The sequence below is a fragment of the Suricata suricatta genome, chromosome 4, assembly GCF_006229205.1.
Source record: "Suricata suricatta isolate VVHF042 chromosome 4, meerkat_22Aug2017_6uvM2_HiC, whole genome shotgun sequence".
NCBI lineage: Eukaryota > Metazoa > Chordata > Mammalia > Carnivora > Herpestidae > Suricata > Suricata suricatta.
In genome coordinates, this window is record NC_043703.1 from 11,230,862 (window position 1) to 11,253,152 (window position 22,291).

Genomic DNA, 22,291 nt, shown 5'->3' on the forward strand with positions numbered 1-22,291 from the left:
AGTTTTACCTACTATTTTTTTTAAAAATAACCTTTCCCTTCAATTTCTATTCCTTTTATTGAACATACCCTCAAAATGACTGGAGAGAGACTGTTTTCCTATTCCCTACTCTTAAAATGTATTTACTGTCATGAAAACATCTGCTTAGGAAAATAATAAAAATAAAGCACTGAAGGGCGCCTGGGTGGCTCAGTCGGTTAAGCCTCCGACTTCGGCTCAGGTCAGATCTCACGGTCGTGGGTTCGAGTCCCGCATCAGGCTCTGTGCTGACGGCTCGGAGCCTGGAGCCTGCTTCCGGTTCTGTGTCCTTCTCTCTGCCCCTCCCCCTCTGATGCTCTGGTTCTCTCTGTATCAAAAATAAATAAACATTAAAAAAAAAAAAAGAAAAAAAAGAAAGCACTGAAAAAGTACAAGGTTCTGAAGGTATTTTTGGCAGGTTTTTAAGGGCACTAAATCAAGGGGGTGAGAGAGATGGAGAGAGAGGGAGAGACAGGTATATCTACCTATCTGTGGAAGAGCCAGAGAGGTTAGAGGGATGAATGGATGGATGGAGATGACAGATACAAAGCTTTGGCTATTCCCCAGAGATTCTACAAAAACCCAAAATGGAAAGTGTCAAGGACTGGTCCTAACACTAATGTGTGAGTGCCATCTTGTGGTCTGCCTAGAACTGCACCCTGGTCTAGCTACACCAGGACACTATGGTCTGTGGCTCCTTACCCCGTTTCTCCACTCCATTTTGGGTCATTCTAGTACTCCCAATGTTTCTGTCCAATAATTGTAGCTTTTCTGTTCTAATTACAAATTAACCAAAAATACAAAATGCCTCAGAAAACAAAATAAGAGGTATGATCCCAAAAGTTGGAGTGGGTCTCCCAGAAGCCAAGTGTATCAGAGGTGTCCGCAATGAAGCCTGCCTTCTAGTCATGTGTGGAAGCTTAAAGAGGCAGTTTCTATATAACAAGTTACTATGACCAAACCTGAAGGACCAGACTAAATAAATAGGGAGCCCTACCGTCTACACCTGCCCACTCTCTGGTGTCAGGATGTTAAGCTTCAGGGGGCGGATATTGAGCTCTGTGACTGGGTATCGATACTCCTCTGTAGTACTGAGCAGTAGAAAACAAGAGGTAGGTAGTCTGTTACACCTGAAAAGTACCTACTCCAACTCTCACTTTCCAGCTGAAGTGACTCAGAAAGGTGAAGGTCCCTTCCCAGTGACCTGGGGAGACAGGACTCACTTCATCATTTCCCCCTGCTCCGAGAAGGGGCCGCTATGTGCTCCACAGACGGTGCTGCAGAGTCCCGTGCCGGGTACGTGGCGACTCAGAGAGCTTAGTCAAAGCCAGCCCTGGCACACTAGGGTCTTGCGCAGTGGTAACTGAGACTGATTTTCCTGTTACCTGTCTCATTCCTTCTCCCCTCCCTTTTCACTTTAATAACAAGAGTGAATGGCTACATCACACTGTGCCCAAACCTGTTCTAAGCTCTTTCAATTCAATCTCACCGAATCCTCACAAAAACTCTCTGAAGTGGGTACTATCATCCCCATTTCACAGAGAAGGCAATGGGACTAGAGAGGTGAAGCCAGCAGGGGCAGTGATGGGATTAGTTGTGGGAGTCTGGCTCCAGTCTGTGCTGCCTCCACAAAAGCACCTTTCTCCTCTGCATGAAAACATGGGCACTTAAAGCATTTAACAGTTAAAGAAGGTGTTTGGGGACTAACAGGGTCAGCCCTTGGGTATGCAGGCAAGAGTTGTCAGGTAGTACTGTGGGCAAAGACGTCATGTCAGAGCATCAGTTTGTCTGACTGTAAGGTGGGGCTAAGCCATCTGCCTGTCCACCTCAGGATAGGCTGCTGAAAATGCAATGAGATCATCTGTGTATAGATCTGTGAAGAGCCAAGTCCAGTGGAACATGGGTGGTACTCATTTTTATCCCATGGAACCATCCCTGTTGCCCAATATCCAGAGAGGCCCTCTTACAAACTGACAACAGGCAGTAGAAGCAAGGCTGGCAGTTTCCATCAAATACTGGCTCTGACTCTAAGTTTCACAGAGCAGTGACCCACAGTGTGTCATCATTGGGTGAGAGGATGGTCCCCTCCCCACATTATGCCAGGGCCCAAGAAGCAAACTGGATTTAGGAAGCTTGAATTATGAATAATAATGAGAGACAACCGTGCTGATATTAATCCCAGTAAGACAAGCACAGTGGCTAATATCCTAAGCATAGCTTGAAGCACGCCTCCAGCCATCTGAGGCAGCATCCTGAGGCACTCACGTGCGTGTAGTGGCCCGTAAAGGAGGACAGACACCCAGAGCTGACTGACCCACATGCCTGTCCCACCCACCCTAGCAAGATTCTTAACTCTCTGGGTCTTGTGCTTATCCAGTACGAATCCGGATCACAACACCTGGCCTAATCAGAGTGAAATGAGATGATGTACTCACAAGGTTTTGCACCAACCTTGGAGGGAGGCTCAAAATATATTCACTGAAAGAAAGAAAGGAGGGATCACCAAGAGAGGATGGCGGTGTGCATCACCACGGGAACTCCACTGTAAGGAGTGTACAGCACTGTTCACATTTCCCTTGTGCATACAAATGCGCAGCTTAATGCTTAAGAACACGTGTTCTGGAGTTGGGCGGACATCTAAGTTTTGTTAAAATACTACTTAATTTTAAAGTGAAGACAATCTGACTTGTCTCAATGTGGCTCACTCCCAGCTTTGAGGCTAGAGGCTCTATGTTCTGCCCACTTTCACTCACTGTTTGGATGTGATTGCTTTGGAGACATCAATAGTAAGCAAGACTACGGTGACAGGGAAGCAGGATTATATAGTGGGCAAGAAAAGACTGGAGACCCAGAGATTTGGCTGAACAGGCTCACCCCTCCATCTGTGGGCTCAGGGCTCGAGTGAAGGTCTAAAGCCCCAAGTCTCAAGCCCCAACCAATCCTTCCTCTTTGTGCCCCCGGTTCAGTCCTGTATGTGTGTGGACATGCCAACTTGCACATCCACGCTTAGTGTTTCACTTCCCAGCCCAGCTCACCCTTTAGCCACCCCCGCAGGTCTGGGGTATAAATGTTACAGTGGTATTGTCTGCCCACCAGGACAGACCCAGGGTGAAATTCATGGAGGCCCAGCTAACAGTGACATTTCCCAGCCTCTCCTGTGTCTGGTGTCTGGGTGTGTTCATGAGACAAAGTTCTGGTTGATGGGCTATAGTCAGGATGACCAGAAGTGTGAGATGTCCATAAAAAGAAGAGCACATCCTCCAGGTTCCCTGTGTCACACGCCAGGTGGGAGCAGCCTTCTTAGATAAGATGCTGAGCGTGGAAGAGCCTTCAGATAAAAGGAACCTGGGTCCTCACAGAGCCATCACATACACCCTCTGCCACCAACCTACACCAAAAGTGAGAGATAAATTATCTTTTATAATAGCACTGTATTTGGGGGCCTTTTTTGTTACAACATCCAAACCTGTATCCGACTTACATCCCAGTTACCCTACATGTTTGAATGAAATGGGTGCCTAGATCACTGTGCCTAGCACATTAGCATTTGAATCCATCTAATTTTGAGGAGAAAGAACAAATCAACCAAAATTATACTGTTGGTCCACCAGGACATATGGACCACTATGAAATTCCAAAGTATAAGGAAAGGTTAAGAAAAACTAGCAAGGGGGGGGCACTTGGGCGGCTCAGTTCATTAAGCATCTGACTCTTGATTTCTGCTCAGGTCATGATCTCATGGTTCACGAGATTGAGCCCAGCATCGGGCTCTGTGTTGGCAGTGGGAGCCTGCTTGGGATCCTCTCCCTCTCTCTCTCTCTCTCTGTCCCTCCTCTGCTCACACTCTGAGACTCTCAAAATAAATAAATAAATATTAAAAAAAAAAAAAACTAGCAAGGAGGAAAAAAGAAAAAAACAACAATGACTGGAGAACAAATGGAAAGCCAAGTAGAAAATAATCATAGCAGCTTCTTGGGCAGTAGTTTAAATTTCCAAATAGATGAACGTGATTAAGGAGACACTTTAAAATGAAACATTATTTCATTTGATCCTAACAATAATGGTGTCATTACCATCAGATGAATAAACTGAGACACAGATCATTGCCCTGGAGGTATCACCAAGTAACTTTTAAGTCTAAAATCCTAGATGGTCTCTCCCAGAGATTTTTTTTTTCAGACAGACATCTTTATCCCTAGGTTATCCACCTCACGACAGTGACTCCTCTGTGGCCCATTACTTAACTCTGCTCTTTTTAAAACATCTATTACCATACTCTCATTCTGAAATCTACAGGCATTCCTACTTGCCTAGAAACCAAGGTCTACAATCCTTAGCCTAGAAGTCCAGGCTGTCCACAATCAGATCCAAACACAACTTTCCAATCTCATTTCCCACCACCCCCACCACAAACTCTTGCCTTCAACTGAGCATGTCTTCTCAACACCTAGCACCTTCTTGCCCCCCACCCAGTGTCACACCACCCCTTCTACTACACATGTTCAAAGCCTACTACTCATGGAAATATTCTTTTATTGCCATTTGCTCATCATCTTTTAGGTTATATCTCCCCTAGCTCATGACCGCAACTCCTCCCACACTTGGCTGACACAGCGCTTTCCACTTGGGAGAGTGGTATCCATTGTTTTAAGGTGACTGATTTATAAGGAGAAATAACCTTCCGGGGCACCCTCACCCCTAGCTAAGAAGCCAACCACTCTCACACGGAGGGCTCCGCGGGGCTCCACCACAAGTGGTATGGGGCCGTGACACCACGGAGCAAGGTGACTGGCACCGCTGGCACACACACTGCCCTTTCTCATCTCAGCCATCCATGCCTACTCAACCCTGCAGCCACAGGTCATACTTCTGGTGAATAGCAGGGGCTATGTTAACATCCCTTCCCAGGGATATCCGTACTTTTACAGAGCACTTCCTTCTCCTTTGGGTAGAAAGTCTTACCCAGAATCCCTAGCAGTCACACCAGACAAGGCACTCAGGGCATCTGAGTGCCAGAAACAGAACATTCAGTCCTGTGTGAACACCTATTGGCCCCAAGATCCACCCACCTCTTGAGGAGCTGCTTCATCCTACCCATAACTTATGGCCTTCCAGAATTATCATCGAGATGCACTGCTCTCCCAGAGCCAAAGGGTGGACCAATTTAGACCAATCAACACATCGACCCCACAGTTAACATCCTTTTTTTCTTTTTTTTTAAACATTTATTTGAGAGAGAAAGTGCAAGTGCTTCTTTGCACAAGTGGGAGAGGGGCAGAGAGAAAGAGAGATGGAGAATCCTAAGCAGGCTCCACACTGTCAGTGCAGAGCCCAACAAGAGGCTCGATCTCACAAACTGTACTGTGAGATCATGACCTGAGCCGAAATCAAGAGTCAGACTCTTGACTGACTGAGCCCCCCAGGCACCCCTCACCACTACAGCTAACATCCTGAGCAAAGCTAAAGACTGACTGAGCTGGCAGCACATCCATTCTGGTGGCTGAGCTGGGACAAGACAAAGGAGTGGTACTGATGCCAAAACGCCTTGGGCTGCCTTCCCACCAATTTTGTGAATGTGCCCATATCCTTCCAATAAATCCCTTTTTGGCTAAAAAAGCCAGATTTGGTATCTCTTAAGAATTTTTGTTGCCTTTGGGGCACATGGGCAGTTCAGTAAGTTGAGCATCCGACTCTTGATTTAGGTTCAGGTCAAGATCCCAGCATCGAGATCAATCCCCTAGTCGGGCTCCTCACTGAGCATGGAACCTCAAGATTCATTCTCTCTCTCTCTCTCTCTCTCTCTCTCTCTCTCTCTCTCTCTCTCTCTCAGAGTGCATGGCTGGCTTGGTCAGTTAAGTGTCAGACTCTTGATTTCAGCTCAGGTCATGACCTCCTGGTTTGTAAGTTTGAGCCCCACGTTGGGTTCTGCTCTGACAGTACAGAGCCTGCTTGGGATTCTCTCTCCTTCTCTCTCTATCTCTCCTTCGTGTGCACTTTTTCCCTCTCTCTCAAAATAAATTTAAAAACTTAAAAAAGATTCTCTCTCTTCCTCTGCCCCTCTCCTGTGCTCACACTCTCTCTTAAAAAAAAAAAAAAAAGAAAAGAAAAGAAAATTTTTTTCTTTGTTGCCTTCGTCTGGCTGGCTCAGTCTGTAGAGCATGTGACTCGATCTTGGGATGGCGAGTTCAAGCCCCACACTGGGTGTAGAACTTACTTAAAAAAAAAGGAATTTTTGTTACCTTAAAAAAGCCTGATTCAGTATGTGCTGCTTAACCAAGAATCTTAACTGATAGAAAGCCATAACCTAGAGTTCCATCAAATTAAAAAAAAATTTATTCTTGGGGAGCCTGGGTGGCTCAGTCAGTTAAGCAACCGGCTCTTGATTTCAGCTCAGGTCATAATCTCATAGTTCGTGAGATCAAGCCCCGTGTCAGGCTCTAGACTGACTGCATGGAGCCTCCTTGGGATTCTCTCTCTCCCTCTCTCTCTCTCCCCCTCCCCTCCTCACACACTCTCTCTCAAAATAAATAAATAAACATTAAAAAAATATTTAATCTTCTTGCACATACTCAGTACCAAGATAGGTGACAGCTTTCAAACAGGTACAAGGGCAAGCCCTATTCTCTGGGAGATTTAATCTAATCTGGGAGACATAACAGGGTACAAAGTACAATAAACATGAGCAAAACTAAAGGGATGAAGAGGAAGGGTGTCTGTTAGTAGGGTGAGTGTGGGTGACTGATAAGATATCATAAGAGAAGGGTGATATCTGATCAGAATTTTACCAAGTAGAATATGGGAAGAGGGGCACTGCCAGGAGTAGGAATGGAATGAGTAATGGCAAGGAGATGGGCAAGTGCTGGGGTTGGGGGAGCAGGGGGCTCATTTAAAGCAAGAATTTTATGAGTTTGAGTTTGAGCCTGGCATCGGGTTTTGCACTGGCAGTGTAGAACCTGCCTGGGATTCTCTCTCCCTCTCTCTCTCTGCCCCTCCCTTTCTCTCTTTTTCAAAATAAATAAATAGGGGCACCTGGGTGGCTCATTTGGTTAAGCATCCGACTTCTGCTCAGGTCATGATCTTGTGATCCATGAGTTCGAGCCCTGCATCGGGCTCTGTGCTGACAGCTCAGAGCCTGGAGCCTGCTTCAGATTCTGTGTCTCCCTCTCTCTCTGCCCCTCCCTGATTCGTGCTCTGTCTCTTTCTCTCTCAAAAATAAATAAATGTTAAAATTATTTTTAATTTTTAAAATGTTTTTATTTATTTTTGAGAGACAGACAGACAGACAGCGTGAGCAGGGAAGTGTCAGAGAAAGAGGGAGACACAGAATTTGGAGCAGGCTCCAGGCTCTGAGCTAGCTGTCAGCACACAGACTGACACGGGGCTTGAACCCATGAACCATGAGATCATGACCTGAGCCGAAGTCAGATGCTTACTCAACTGAGCCACCCAGGCACCCCTAAACATTAAAATTTTTAAAAAATAATAATAAACTTTTTTTTAAAAAAGCAAGACTTTCAATATGATTGGTAGGTCAGGTAGATGGCATGGGAAGACAATTCTGGGAAGGTAATTTGGAGTCCGGGTATAAAGGACATCGTATCACTGTATGGCCATGGACGGTCTTCATTCTTTAGTGTTGAGAGCTACTGCAACTTTTTAAAGAGCAATGAGATTTGTGTTCAGAGACCTCCTTCTGGAAGACAAACAAGAGGGAGGAGAGACCAGGCAAGAGGAGAGAGTGATGAGCCGGGATAGAAATGAGGAAGGGATGGCCAGGAGCCAGGGTAGAGACGTGCAGAATCTGAGAAGCTGGATCGAATCAAGAGTAACTCCAAAGATTTCCGCCACGGAACCTGGAAACATGGCCTCAGAGCCATGGCCTTGAGTGGTGCAATGACCAGGATGACACAGCAAACACAGAGGCTTCCCTGCTTGCTTTACTCCTCAGTAAAAACATTTACCTCTGGCCAAGTCAAGACTCAACCTCATCTCTGATTGAGAATTAGCAATACAGCTTCTGATTCCTGAGCAGTGAGGATAAAAGAGGGTAAAACCTAAGGTTTCCAACACTGTTCTTTACTACTTCCCCCTAGAAAAATATTTTTCTTCTGAAAAATCCTAGACCATTTAACATAGAAGTCCTTCATCAATGTTTCAAATTTTCTCCACCCTTTACCCCCTTTTAATAGCAAATGAGTAAGATTTGCCAAAGTAACCACGGCCCTGCAAAGGTCCAGCACGCTGCGGTCTACCGAACTGCCACACTTGTTTCGCTTCTCTACTTTCATGACATAATTTTTAAGGATCTTTGTATTCTTTGCAGAACTGCACCTGGACTAGCATATGAAAAACGGGCGCCAGTTACAGTATTTTAGTTAAAACTGGTTCCTACGCATCATTGTCTTCTGCTAGAAGAGAGCTGGCACCAGCAACAAAGGGTTGCTATTAATAGTACAACACAGAACACGAGCAGAAAACTTAAGTGAAATTATGTTTTTTAAAACCCAGTGTTTAGTGCCCAGAAAAGGGCCAGACTGTGCGGCATCTGTGCTGGGGGGATATGGAACTAATAAATCATTGCCGTTTTTACTACACACAGGCGGAATATCATAGTACATCCAAAGCCAAACATTTGCTGTCCGAAAAAAATGATTTACATTCCAGGGCTTTTTTTTTTTTTCACTCAATTTGAGACTTTATGCATTTATGCATCCAAAATTATTTTTTACAATTTAAGTGTCCTATAATCATTAACAATTTTTGATTTGGGAAGGGTTAAATTTGTGAATGAAATATTAACAAACATATACACACATCCCTATGTTCAAACATAAAACATTCATTTCAAAGTCTGATTTGCAGATATAAAGTCATGTAACACCTAAAATCGGGCTACAAAATGATATTTTGATGCATGTAATAAAAAACTAGTTTCTTAACAAAACCACTAGCAAAGCTAGATGCTAACTTTCTATTATCAGTCCAAGAAAGCAGTAAGAAAGCCTACATATCCTTTTTGCTGAATTAACTTTGTCAGATTATCAAAGCAATACAAAAGACCTTAAACATCAATGAAGGCACGATATTTTTCTTCAGTGAACAACAATCTTAGGATGATTTCTTAAGCTTCAGGCACATTTGGCCATCTATCTGCTCTGGAATACATTAGTGTAATAAAAAGGGGCTTCTAAATAGTAATACAGGCAGTTCCACTAATCACATTATCATCGTAATATATTGACAGCGAGAGAAGTCACAGAAAACAAGGACTGACAGGAAAACAGTTTCAGAATTCAAAGAACAATAGGCCATTTATTTTGGCATTCCATAATCATTTTACCTATATGTGCTTTTAGAAAACTGGTAAAATTTAGGAAGCAAAGCCCTACAAGGGCTAATACATATTTGGAGCCTTCTGAACACTCAGTGGCATTTAGATTTTTGTCCTAGGACTTGAAAAGTTAAAGGCATGGTCCTGCCAATTGTGAGATGCCCTCTCCAACACAGACCACCCACAACTACGGATTTTCCATCTGGTGAACAAAACAGACAGCTCCCTAATTATTTTTAAAAAGGATTTTTCTCCCGAACATACTTTATTTGTCTGTGACCTGGAACTTAATGGAAAACCTGGTATATGCCAACTTCATTTCTTATAATGAAACATCCTATTTTATTGTTTTAACTAGGGTTTTTCAAAGGCTCTAAGATAGAAATTATTAGCCCCAGAACTAATGCTCCAAACCACCAAGACAATTCCAATGCACAACTGTTTTCTCTGAACAGAGAATATCTTGTTTAAATATTAACCACTGAAGTTTTCTCTCACAACCAACATGATGAAAATAGGAGGGAAATTATTTTCAATCATTTTTAACTGGGCACCCATACTGCTAGTGTCAAAATCTATGGCTTTTCCAACAAGATGGCCACCTCTGCCAAAAGCATGCTCAGAAATGCCAACTGTAATTAAAATCTGGCACCTGTCTTGGGCACCAAATTTGCTTCTAATATCTCCATGTTGAAATGTGTCTCAGCTTTGAGAGGACGTAAGATGCTTTTTGCCCTCTGCCCTTTGGAAAAACACTCGAGTGGAAAAATTGACGGCTGTTATCCCGAAAATTACATTTTTTACATCTTAACTATACTACATCTTCTCTGCTTTCTTTCCCTGAATCTGTTTGTTTAATTAGTCCCAAGAGAATCAACATACATTCCCTTCACACATTTTGTTTTTATAAACCTCAGGAAAAACAGGCAGTGAAATAAGTTCTTCCTACTATGAAGTTGTGCTGGTGGGGAGGGGTGGCAGAGTAATGTGGATAGATTTCATAGGGGATTAGATATTATGGAATCAGGAGGTTGTAGAGATGGGGGTGCGGTTCCTCCCTAAAGAAGGCTTTTCAGAGACTAGAGCAATAAATCTTGATTTGATGCATGTCGTCCTCTCTAACTGCTTGCTGTCTATAGCTTGTGCCCCCCCCCCATTGTTTCGTTGAGCTAGGGCTCTCAAAATCTTATTAAAGTTTTTGTTCTTCAAAGAATCTGTAGCATTTCCCAAGAAGAAACTCCCTTCTCTCTCATAAGCGTTTCACATGCTCGACACCTGGCCCCTCTTAAGGTGAAGCCAGGCAATCCTTGGGCCCAGCTACTACTTTGGAAGGGTAAATCTGTTGTACAGCTTGTCTCCAACAAGCCCAATGGACAAAAGGCCAGAGTGTGAGACCGACCAAGAGCAGGCTCACTGGAGGGGAAGCTCCTGGGCAGGGTCCCTGTCCACATTGCCAGGACCTAAGAGTGCCTTGCACAGAAAAGGTACTCAATTAATGCCTACTGAATGAACACCAGGCAGATCCAGTATGACTATGCCTTTGTAAAGAGCACCTTATACTAACATAGGGCCACACTGGCTTCAATGGTAAAAGGAACCTGATGATTATCAATTATTGCGTGAGCAAGATGCTTCTCTTCTGAGACTCGTTAAGGGGTGCAGACACACAGATGTTCTGACCTTTGGACTTGTCAGCCTCCCTCTTTAGAAGTGCTGTCAGCGACACCACTTACCCCAGGCCACCCAGAGCTCCTAAAACACATCACTCTTCATCAAAAATGAAAAAGGGATAAAAGAGTGTGACAGAATGCTTAAGGTACAAATAGATTTCACTATTAAATAATACAGAAAAGTGTATAAAAGTAGTTCCCAATTTATGACAGAGTGCTGCTTTAAAAAAAATCACCAAAAATTTGCTTCTTTAGAGCTGAAAATGATTTTTTCCCAATGGAAAAGATGTTATAAATGATGGTTAGGGCCCAGGAGAGCCCACAAAAACCCATTTAACTCCACAATGTCCCAAAGTGCTGGCTTAACTGCTTCCAAACACTACATAACAGCGTGTTCATGGGCAGAGAATCTGAGTTTAAACTGAGGAACTCCACAGCTACAGGAAAAAAAAGAAAACCATGAAACTGCTGGTAGCTTGTGGGTGCCCCACCCCCTGAAGGAAAGCCATCTCCCTGGATCAGAAATTCCTTCAACATAGCATTTTTCCAGTTTTTTTTTTGTTTTGTTTTTTGGGGTTTTTTTTTTTTTACTGCAACCCAAAGGAAAAAACATACTTTGTACTGAGAGCCCAGAAACACCCCCCTCACACACCTCACATTATCAAAAGAAATTTATGAAACAAAATTTAACATGTGATGTACTTTGACTAGAATAATTTCTCTAATAATTCATTTTTTAAACACTTCTCATGACCTAATAAATTAATTTCCAGCTCATTTATTGGGATCCCCAGTGTAAAACACCATTGCTCTAGACAATCCAAATTGAGGAGCAAGGGGTAGTGAGTAGTGGCTGCTCATGTGTGTTTCTCCAACTTGTATACTACATGCCTCAACTGTGATGTCATTATGAATAAAAAGATTAAAGTGAGATAATTTCCTGCAAATGTGTCAGAGATGCAAGCATCCCATGTGCAGGCTCCAACCTGCTTAATCACTGGTTCTCTTCCTTCCGTACGTGGTCAGAGATACAGGTTTTGGCAGAAAATCTGAGGATCTAGATAATTATAGATACTACATAATAGATATGACAAATCTTGCTGACAACAAGCCTGATGAACTGTAAACCTAAACAAAAAAAAAAAGTTCCTGGATATTCAGAACACATGGATATAATTTAATCAATGACTGGACTTTCACCACTGGAGCAGCATCCAAATGGTAGCTGGTAGTCAGAATGTCATTACTACCCACTAGGCACCACCTCAGGAAGTGGAAGCAGGGTACCCCAAGCCTGCTAGCCCCTTCACACAGACCTGCTCGGTCTCTCCAGACAAAAGTCAAAGATTCTGGGTCAACAGATGATTCTGGGGACTCCAGAGACAAGAAAATGCCAGTTAGGAACGTCATGAGCCCAGGGGTGAAGTCCTTGGGAAGACCATGCCCAGTAAGCACTTGAGTTCAATAAATTAGAAAGAAGCCAATGTTTTGGTTTTCATGCTGGTGGCAGATTCAAGAAACCCACCTAGCTCTCCCATGGCTGCTTTGGCTAATGGTAACTAAATATTCCCATCCTCACAGGAGGTACACATTGGCCAAAGATGAAGTATTGAAGGGTCAGAGTGCCCATAGGATGAGGCCCTTACCTTCCCCAGTAAGCATGGGCCTCTAAACCAAACCTGCCTAAAGTGAGAGGTCAGAAATGAGGATCTTTCCCAATAATCTCTCAGAATCTTGCACTATGTCGGAGAACTTGGGACTCTTCAACAAGTTTCTCCTGGGGGAGTCATCTCTGATATGTGTCCTATGGATTTTCATTAACACAGGTATGCATTTTTTGCATTGTATTTAAAAATTCCACTCAGGGGCACCTGGCTGGCTCAGTCAATAGAGTATGTTACTCTTGATCTCGGGGTCACAAGAGTTTGACCCCCACATTGGACATCTAGTTTTTTAACATTCTCTCTTTTTTTAAAATTTATTTATTTACTTAGAGAGAAACAGCATGAGTAGGGATGGGGCAGAGAGAAAGGGAGAGAGAGAGAGAGAGAGAGAGAGAGAGAGAGAATCCCAAGCAGGCTTCGTGCTGCCAGCTGCGGAGCCAAACTCTGGGCTCAAACTCATACACCATGAGATCATGATCTGAGCTGAAACCAAGAGTTGCTGCTAAACCAAGTGAGCCACCCAGGTGCCCCAAAATTATCTGAAAAATAAATAAATAAATAGAATTAAAATTCCATTCAAAAAATTGGGGAGCATTGTTTTCAAATTTAATTAAAAAAAATTTTTTACCATTTATTTTTGAGAGAGAGAGTACAAGCAGGGGAGGGGGCAGAGACAGAGGGAGACACAGAATCCAAAACAGGCTCTAGGCTCCAAGCTGTTAGCTACCAGGACACAGTCTGATGCCAGACACGAACCCATAAACCAAGAGATCATGACCTGGGTTGAAGTTTGACATTTAACTGACTGAGCCAGCCAGGCACCACTCAAATTTAATTTTAAAAGGTTTAATTTGAATTGACATTTCAAAAAAAAGGAAATGCACCAATCTCAGAAACACCTAACACTACTGAATTCATCTTGGACTTTTTATTTCTGTACTTTCATCCCTTCTTTTATTGTAGGGCTATTTTTAATGAAGTTTTTTTTTTTTTTACTGGTATAATAAATAATGGAAAGATGTATACAGTGCCAAAGTAATATAAATAGCTTTGGTCCATCTGGATTCCTACCTTATCCATTTAAAATTCATTTTAAGCTAGGTTATAAATGATTAATTACTCAGGGGTACCTGGGTGGCTCAGTCAGTTAAGGAGTGACTCTTGGTATTTGGCTCAGGTTGTGTTCTCAAGGTCATGGAATCAAGTCTTGCTTTCAGCTCTCCACTGAGCATGGAGCCTGCTTGGGATTCTCTCTCTCCCTCTCTCTCTCAAAATAAACATTTGAATGATTACTCATATATTTTTTTTAAGTTTGTTTTGGGGGGGTTCATGCACACATGAGCAGGGTAGGGGCAGAGAAAGAGGGAGAGAGAGAATCCCAAGTAGGCTCCATGCTGTCGTCATGGAGCCAGATACGGGGCTTGATTCCACAAACCATAACATTATGACCTGAGCTGAAATCAGGAGTTGATGCTTAACCCACTGAGCTACCCAGGCACCCTACTCATATATTATTTAAGATTTTATTTTTAAGTAATTTCTATGCCCAACATAGGGCTCAAACTTACAACCCTGACATCAAGACGTGCACGCTCTACTGACTGAGCCAGCCAGGTACCCCTCATATTTAAAAATCAGCAAAAAGCATACTATATATCAACTGAGGTTGTATAAACTGCAAACAATGTAGGATTGTATGTTTGCATTGGTGACCAGAAAAAAGACTCCTCACAAGATTGAAAGCAAGAATTTTCAGAAAAAACTCCACCAACAAAAATTACACATTTTTTACATTTGTCATTTGTCAATACGATTCAATTAGCAATAACTGCGCCTTGGATAAACCTCATTGGCTACGGTACTGCCACTGTGCAAAGCTATCGTCAATGCAATTCATAAAACCAAACGATGAAAGTCCTATGTTGGAAGAGCAATAATTCTGGAACGAAGTTAACGCTACGCACTGATTTTTTTGGCAAGTCCTCCCATAAAGGAAACATATTTTTAGGAGATGTATCAGTGAGTAGTTTAGATTTACACCTCCTCCCATATATTCATATTCATACATGTGTGTATTTAAGTAGATGTGTCTATAACTGTGTGCGTGCATACATATTTCCAGAACAGTAAAAGTCCTACAGTCCTTAAGATAAAATAGCAGAGGACACCGCCCATTAAGTCACTGGTTCCAGGCCTTCACTTTCTGACAATTCAGGGCTACTTTTCATCACTTGTCAACTTCAAACCCACACTCAATTTTTCCTTCTAGATGACGCTGCATCTGTAATACCGCAGTACTGAAGTAGTTCTGCAGGAGTACTTCTTCAGAAGCACAGCTCAGGAGAACGTGGAAAGGCAGAAAACCTGCTAAATGTTTTTCACATCTATCAACTATTTGAAAGAACACTGTGGGAAAAAGCCCTCATTTTTTTACACTTAAATATCTTCCACTAGCCTTAGCAATAATTCCAACTACTTAAAACAAGTACATATGGACCTAAATAAAATACAAAAAGATATCTGATACAACAAAGTATCTTCAGCCTAACATGGGGAAGCTAGTGAAACATTAAAGATGACATTTTATTTCAAGTAACATATATAAAAACTATAGGGACATTTTAGTTGGCTCCAAACTAAATGATTTTTCAAACCCATAATGAGATAAGCAAACATATTAAATAGTGACGGATGCTACTGTCCCATCTATTAAACTGCCTCATAAAGAGGCACCTGGGTGGCTCAGTTGGTGGAGCATTCAACTCTTCATGTGGGCTCAAGTCACAATCCCAGGGTCATGGGACTGAGCCCTCCATTGGGCTCCATGCTGAGGGTGGAGCCTACTTAAGATTCTCTCTCAGGGCACCTGGGTGGCTCAGTCGGTTAAGCATCCCACTTTCTTTTTTTTTAATATTTTATTTATTTTTGAGAGAGAGAGAGAAAAACAGAGTGTGAGTGGGAGAGGTGCAGAGAGGAGGACACAGAGAATCCGAAGCAGGCTCCGAGCTGTCAGCACAGAGTCCAACGTGGAGCTCGAACCCATGGACCATGAGAACAAGACCTGCGCCGAAGTCAGACACCTAACTGACTAAGCCAGTTATGTGCCCCAAACACCCCATTCTTAAGTTCAGCTCAGGTCATGATCTCATCATTCGTGGGATTGAGCCCCGCATCGACTCTGCACTGACGGTGTGGAGCCTGCTTGGGATTCTGTTTCCCTTGCTCTCTGCCACTACCCTGCTTATTCTCTCTCAAACTAAAAAAAAAAAAAAACAAAAACCAACCTTCTCTCTTCCTTCTCTCTCCCTCCCTGCCCCTCTTCTGCTCATGCTCTTTCTCTAAACAAATATACAAATAAAGTGCCTCATATGAAAAATACATAAAATTGTTTTGATAGGTGCTTTGAGCATCAGTTTTCATGTAAAAATACCAAAAATAAAAGAATCAAACTTAATTTTATTTTAAAGTTTATTTATTTATTTATTTATTTATTTTGAGAATGTGCACACACATGAGCCATGTAGGGCAGAGAGAGAGAAAGAGAGAGAATCCTACGCAGGCTCCACACTCAGCATACAGACTAATACAGGGCTTGATCCCACAAACCAGGAGATCATGACCTGAGCCGAGATCAGGAGTGTAGGGTGCCTGAGAGGCTCAGTCAGTTAAGCATCTTGTTCTTGATCTCGGCTCAAGTCATAATATCATGGCTGGTGATATCAAAACCCGCATCAGGCTCATGCTGGCAGCCCGCTTAAGATTCTCTCTCTGCCCCTCCGCAGCTTGTGCTCTGTCTCTCAAAATAAATAAACTTTTAAAAAAGCACGTCACATGCTCTATCAAGTGAGCCAGCCAGGTGCCCCAAACTTAATTTTGTAAGTATAAAAAGTCAGATTAAAATCAGAACATTCTATTTAATTAAACTCTACACTACATAGTGAATATAAATTTTCAACTACATGTAGGGCAAACACATGCCTGGAATCTTCCAAGATAATTTCAATATCAAATATTTTGTCCAATTATCCATTTCCATAAGTGTACTCAAATGTGCTCAGTGCATACGCCAATCCGTGGTTCTAAAAATATAGTCATCTTGTGTAGGGAAAAAGGATGGGGTTTATATTTAATTTTTGTTTTTGGCTTTCATGTGTTATACATAAATGTATTTAAATAACTGCTAAAGCATTGGTGCACTCCTTTAAGAATGACTACAAATGCTTATATTCTAGAATTGGATTTAGTTAAGTAGTTACTGTTATGGTTGCCCATATTTATGAAACAATGTATGATTAAAAGTTGTAGATTTAATTTATGCATTTCAGAGACTTGCATTTCAAAAAGTAGAATTTACAAATAACAATAAATATGTGAGGGCGCTAAATAACATGCTGTATGTATAGAGTGACCACAAGCCCTGGTTTGCCTGAACAGTCTTGGCTGACTTCTAATGTCCCAGTGTCAATATTAAAATTATTTTTTTAAGTTCATCTATTTATTTTGAGAGAGAGAGAGAGAGAGCAAGCAGAGGAGCAGAAAGAGAGGGAAAAGAATATCAAGCAGTCTCCATGCTTTCAGCACAGAGCCTAGGGCTCAATCCCATGAACGATCATAATCTGAGCCAAAATCAAGAGCGGGATGCAATGGAGAGCATTACCTGATGTAACTGAGCCACCCAGGTGCCCCCCATGTCAATGTTAACAGCACCCTTTTCATTCTCAAAAATTTCCACTTTTGGATGATAAATTCTAAGGCCACACTGTTCCTCAATGTGAAGACTCCTGGTTTCCAAACGGCATATATCTCTATCATCCTCAAGTGGGTGATTTTTCAAAATTCAATTGGGTTGTGACCTAAGATTTAGCCTTGGGTGAAAGAGTGCACAAAAGATACCAGGCCAGCACAGCCTTGTCAAAAGAATCCCAGCTTTGGAACAGGATCTGTGGTTGGGATCCCAACTCTGCCTTAGTTTTATATTGGGGCAGGTGCCCAGCCCTCTGCTCCTTGGTTCCCTGATCCAGCAATGGGGAGCATTACCTGATGTAACGTTAACCAGCACAGGACTTCACACTTCACAGGCACTGAGAGGGTGCCTATGAGTCCTACCACCCTGTTCAAATCCTGGTTCCACCTCTTCGTAGTAAGTAACCTTGGACAGAACCAGCCAGGGGGCCTTATATCAGCAGCTCTGAGTAAGAATTCAGCGAGACTGTGTGTTGAGATGGCAATGTGGAAGAGAGAACTTCAGAGCAAGAAGTGTTTCCCTGGAGTCCTCTCCTGAGTGAGAGGGGAAGCCTGGGGATGGATAAGATTCAACGAAGGGACAAAAGTGTCAAAGACCAGACAATACTACCTGACACTTGCATGACAGCCTTTGTCAAATGACAGCATCTTGTTAACCCAGAATCCTGACTCCCAGTCCACATATTCCTCATTTCTGTCAAATTCCTTACAAGGCAGAGACAGATTATTACTCCCCCACCCCAAACTATGTATATTTCCCCCAGCTATTTCATGACATTATAATTTTATTTTTCAAAAATAAAAGTGATACAAGCACATTAAAAACATTCAAAACTCTAGTTTCCCCTTCCATACTCCAAGCCTTCAATCTTTCCCCAAAGGTGACCGCCATTAAAAGCTTATGTATTCTTCCTAAAAATAATTAGTATCTTCATATATACTTTTATTTACACAACGATACTATATGCACACCACTTTGTTCAGGTGTTAATATATCAAAAGGCAATTTGATTTGAGTTGAATAGTTGAGAAGACAGCTTCTAGAATCAGAATGCTGAATTTGAATCCTACGTCTACCACCTATTAGTTGTGGGACACTGCGCAAGTCACCCTGGCCTCAGTTATCACATCTATAAAATAAGGTTAATTATAATCCTCATTTTACATGATTATTGTGAGGGTTAAATAACATACGTAAGGCACTTGGAACACTAATTGCTATATAAATATTTATTATTGTTAGTTATTGTTACATGCTCATATGCGCACAGAGTGATCTACCTGGTTCTTATCTTCATAATTTCTGGTGATCTACGTTCCTTTTTATATATCCAAGTTATTATCTGGGGTTATTCCTCTTCAGCCTAAAAAACTTTCTTGGCATTTTCTTAAAATTTATTTTTTATTTAAAAAAACTTAAGTTTATTTATTTATTCTGAGAGAAAAACAGAAGGAGTGGAAAATGGCAAGAGAGAGAAAGTCAGAGAGAATACCAAGCAGGCTCTGCACTGTTCATGGAGCCCAATGTGAGGCTCAAACTCATGACTATGAGATCTGACCTGAGCTGAAACCAAGAGTCAGACACTTAAACAACTTGAGCTACCCAGGTGCCCCTCCGTTAGCATTTCTTATAGTGTGGATTTCCTTGAAACAAATTCTCTCCATTTTTGCTTACCTGTAAACATCTTTATTTTAGCTTCATTTCTGAAGGATAGTTTTGCTGAACATAGAATTCTGGGTTGACTTTTTTTTTCTTTCCTTTTAGCACTTTAAAGATATCAATCCATTTATCTTTTACTCTCCATTGTTACTGGTGAGAAGTCTGCTGCCATTCATATCTCTGTTCCCTTATAAGTAATGTATCTGTTTTTCATCTGGATGCTTTAAAGACTTTATTTTTGGATTTCAGCAGTGTGGCTTTCGTGCGTGGGGGGGGGGCGGTGAGATTTATATTGCTGAGGGTTTGTTGAGTGATCTGCAGGTTAATGTATTTCATCAAATTTGGGAACTTTCAAAAAAAAGTTGAGGAACTTTCTATCCATTACTCTGTCAAATATTTATTGGGCCTCTTTTTTCTTTTCTTCTATAACTCTAATTAAATACATCAGACTGCTTAATACTGTCTCACAGATCTCTGAGGTTCTATTCATTTCTCTTCAATCATTTTTCTGTCTTCATCAAATTAGTAATTACTACTGATCTATTTTGAGTTCATTGATTCTTGTGCTGTCTACAATCCACTATTAAGCTGATCCAGTAAGGTTTTCAACTTAGTGAATATACTTTTCGGCTCTCTTTTTGTAAAATTAATTTTAACCATTTTAAAGCATATTGACATTTTATATATTCACAATGTTGTACAAGCATCACCATTATCTAGTTAAAAACATTTTCATCATCACCCCAAAAGGAAACTCCATACATATTAAGCAGTCATTCCCCATTTCCCCCTCTCCTCCAGCCACTTAAAATCACCAATCTTTTAGCCCTTTTAACTACTGTGCCTATTTCTTTTTTTTTTTTTTAATTTTGAGTGAGAGGGAGGGAGGGAGAGAGAGAGAGAGAATGTGCAAGTGGGGGAGGAGCACAGAGAGAGGGAAACACAGAATGCGAAGCAGGCTCCAGGCTCTGAGCTGTTAGCACAGACTCTGCTGAGGGGCTTGAACCCACGAACTGTGTGATCATGACCTGAGCCAAAATCAGACCTTAAACATGGAGCCTCCCAGGAGCCCTTAGTGTGTCAATTTCTAAGGAGATGTTCTTTATCTGCTCATTCACTGTGTATATATTTACCATTAAGTCTTTGGACATACTTATGATGGATGCTTTAAACCCCATCTGTTAAAGGCAACGTATGGATCATCTTGAGTTTGACCTCAATTAACTGCTTTCCCCCCCTTGTTTCTTCATCTATACAGTTTTTTTTCCTCAATTTTATTGCTATGATTGACATATAACATTGTATTCTTTAGGGTATTCAACATAATGATTTGATATGGTGATTTTTTAATAGGATTTTGGACATTATGATTAACATGTTATAGAGATTCTATATTTTATATATTTCTCTGAAGTGTAATTTTTGTTCTAACGAACAGTTAATTTGCTGTCTCCTCTGTGGTGAGCAGCAGCTAAGACCTCTGCTCAGTTCTTTCAGCTTCCAGCTGTTGCTTTTTCATTAGTTCCACTGGAAGCTCTCTCCACACACACACACACACACACACACACACACACACACACACACACAGCTTAGTGGCTAGCCAAGGATTTGTGCCATTTTAGATGTAAATTTTGGAGTTTATTCCCTCTGAGCTCCCTCCCTCTGGGATTTTCTCCTAACTTTCTGGCTGCTCTGCCAGTCTCTGCCGCTCCTTCTAACAACCCAGTACAGTAAGGCTGTGCCTATTTTATGCCACTTACATAAGGTGGATTTGAAGGGCGTTCTGGTAAAAGTCACCAAAAAACTATCCATTGTAGTTTGTGTTTCAAGGGTAGATCTGTTCCAGTTTCTGCCTGATTTTGCTTGCTTTCTACTGCCTTAAAATAGTTGGTTTTTAAAAATACTTTTTGCAGATTACATAAACGTTATCTAAGGAAGGTTTAGTGCAATCAATCTACTTCGCCATTCATGGGAACTACCATATTATTTTTAACAGCTACATCATTACTATGGTATGACTACAGCACAATTTACTTAACAAAACTCCAATTTACAAACATTTTATATTAACATCTCTTTGGGTAGCAACAAAAGAATACTCTTTTCCCAGACTAGATGACTGAAATGTAGTGATTCAGTGAACGGGCTTCAGAAACAGGGGTGTGGCTTCTGCTCCATTCCTTAGTAGGTATATGAATTTGGATAAGTCAATAACTTCCCTGACTCTCACTTGCTTCATACATAAAATGGGCCAAAGAATTCCCTATGATAATATACAAAGGCACAAGCACAGGTCTTGGCACATGGAGCTCAGAATAATGTAATCCTCCCTGAGAATAAGAACAGGATAGAGGAGAGGGCAGATCTGGGATTAAGATGAATAGTACAGGGCAACTGGGGATTAGAAAGCTCAGCTGGAAGAGAAGGTTATGGGGGAATGGTGAAAGAAAAGAGGGGAAAAAAAAGAGAGAGGCCAAAAATAATGTCTTTGTACAAGATAAGATTCCATCAAATGCTTTTCTTGTTCAGAACTACTTTAGTCAACACTTGTAAAATGGGCAAAGTCCCTGCCCATAACTCTTGCAGTTTCAGCACTTCTCTGAGCCTTCTCAAGTCCTACCAGACTGGTGCCAGAGTTATGACTAAAAAATGTTTTTGAGAGCTGTACTAGCCAGCAGCCTTCCTAAAGCCTCCCTCAACCTCAGGAAGACCTCCTCCCAAAAGCATTAACGCCTGCACTACAAGGAGCTCCAGAGTTAAGAAAGGTAAGGAAGCATAAGAGAACAGGATGGTTTAGAAAGAGGCATTTCATAATTTTTCAGGATAATATCTCCCATATTGCCTCTCAGAACAGCATCGCGCATGTGGTCCACAAGGCAGCGAACAAGGAAGGCCCTGAGCTGCTTCTGCAGGAGAGGATGGGGATGGGTAGCCAGCATCCAAGCACTCTGCTGGATGAGAACCATCTACTTCCAGCGGGGGTCCCACCCTGGTAGGGTGCAGAACACTGGCAGCAAGAGAGGCTGCCTTAGCAAAGAATCCATATCTTACCAACTCTGGGCACCTCTCCGAGCCGGTGGGAATGCGCACAGCCTTCTGACCACACCACTAGAGAAGATTCTACCTGGTGACTCTGAACATGTACGTTAGCAGAGATTACCTTCAAATGCATAAACACCATCTCTGACATGTACTGAAATAGCCT

At 41.9% G+C, this 22,291-nt stretch overlaps 1 protein-coding gene and 1 pseudogene across 3 annotated transcripts in view; both read right to left on the reverse strand.

Moving 5' to 3' along the window:
* CLYBL (citrate lyase beta like) overlaps nucleotides 1–22,291 on the reverse strand; it is a 253,205-nt gene that overhangs the window by 201,676 nt on the left and 29,238 nt on the right. The gene's annotated exons all lie outside the window — the stretch shown is intronic.
* Nucleotides 14,433–14,562, reverse strand: LOC115290883 (annotated as a pseudogene).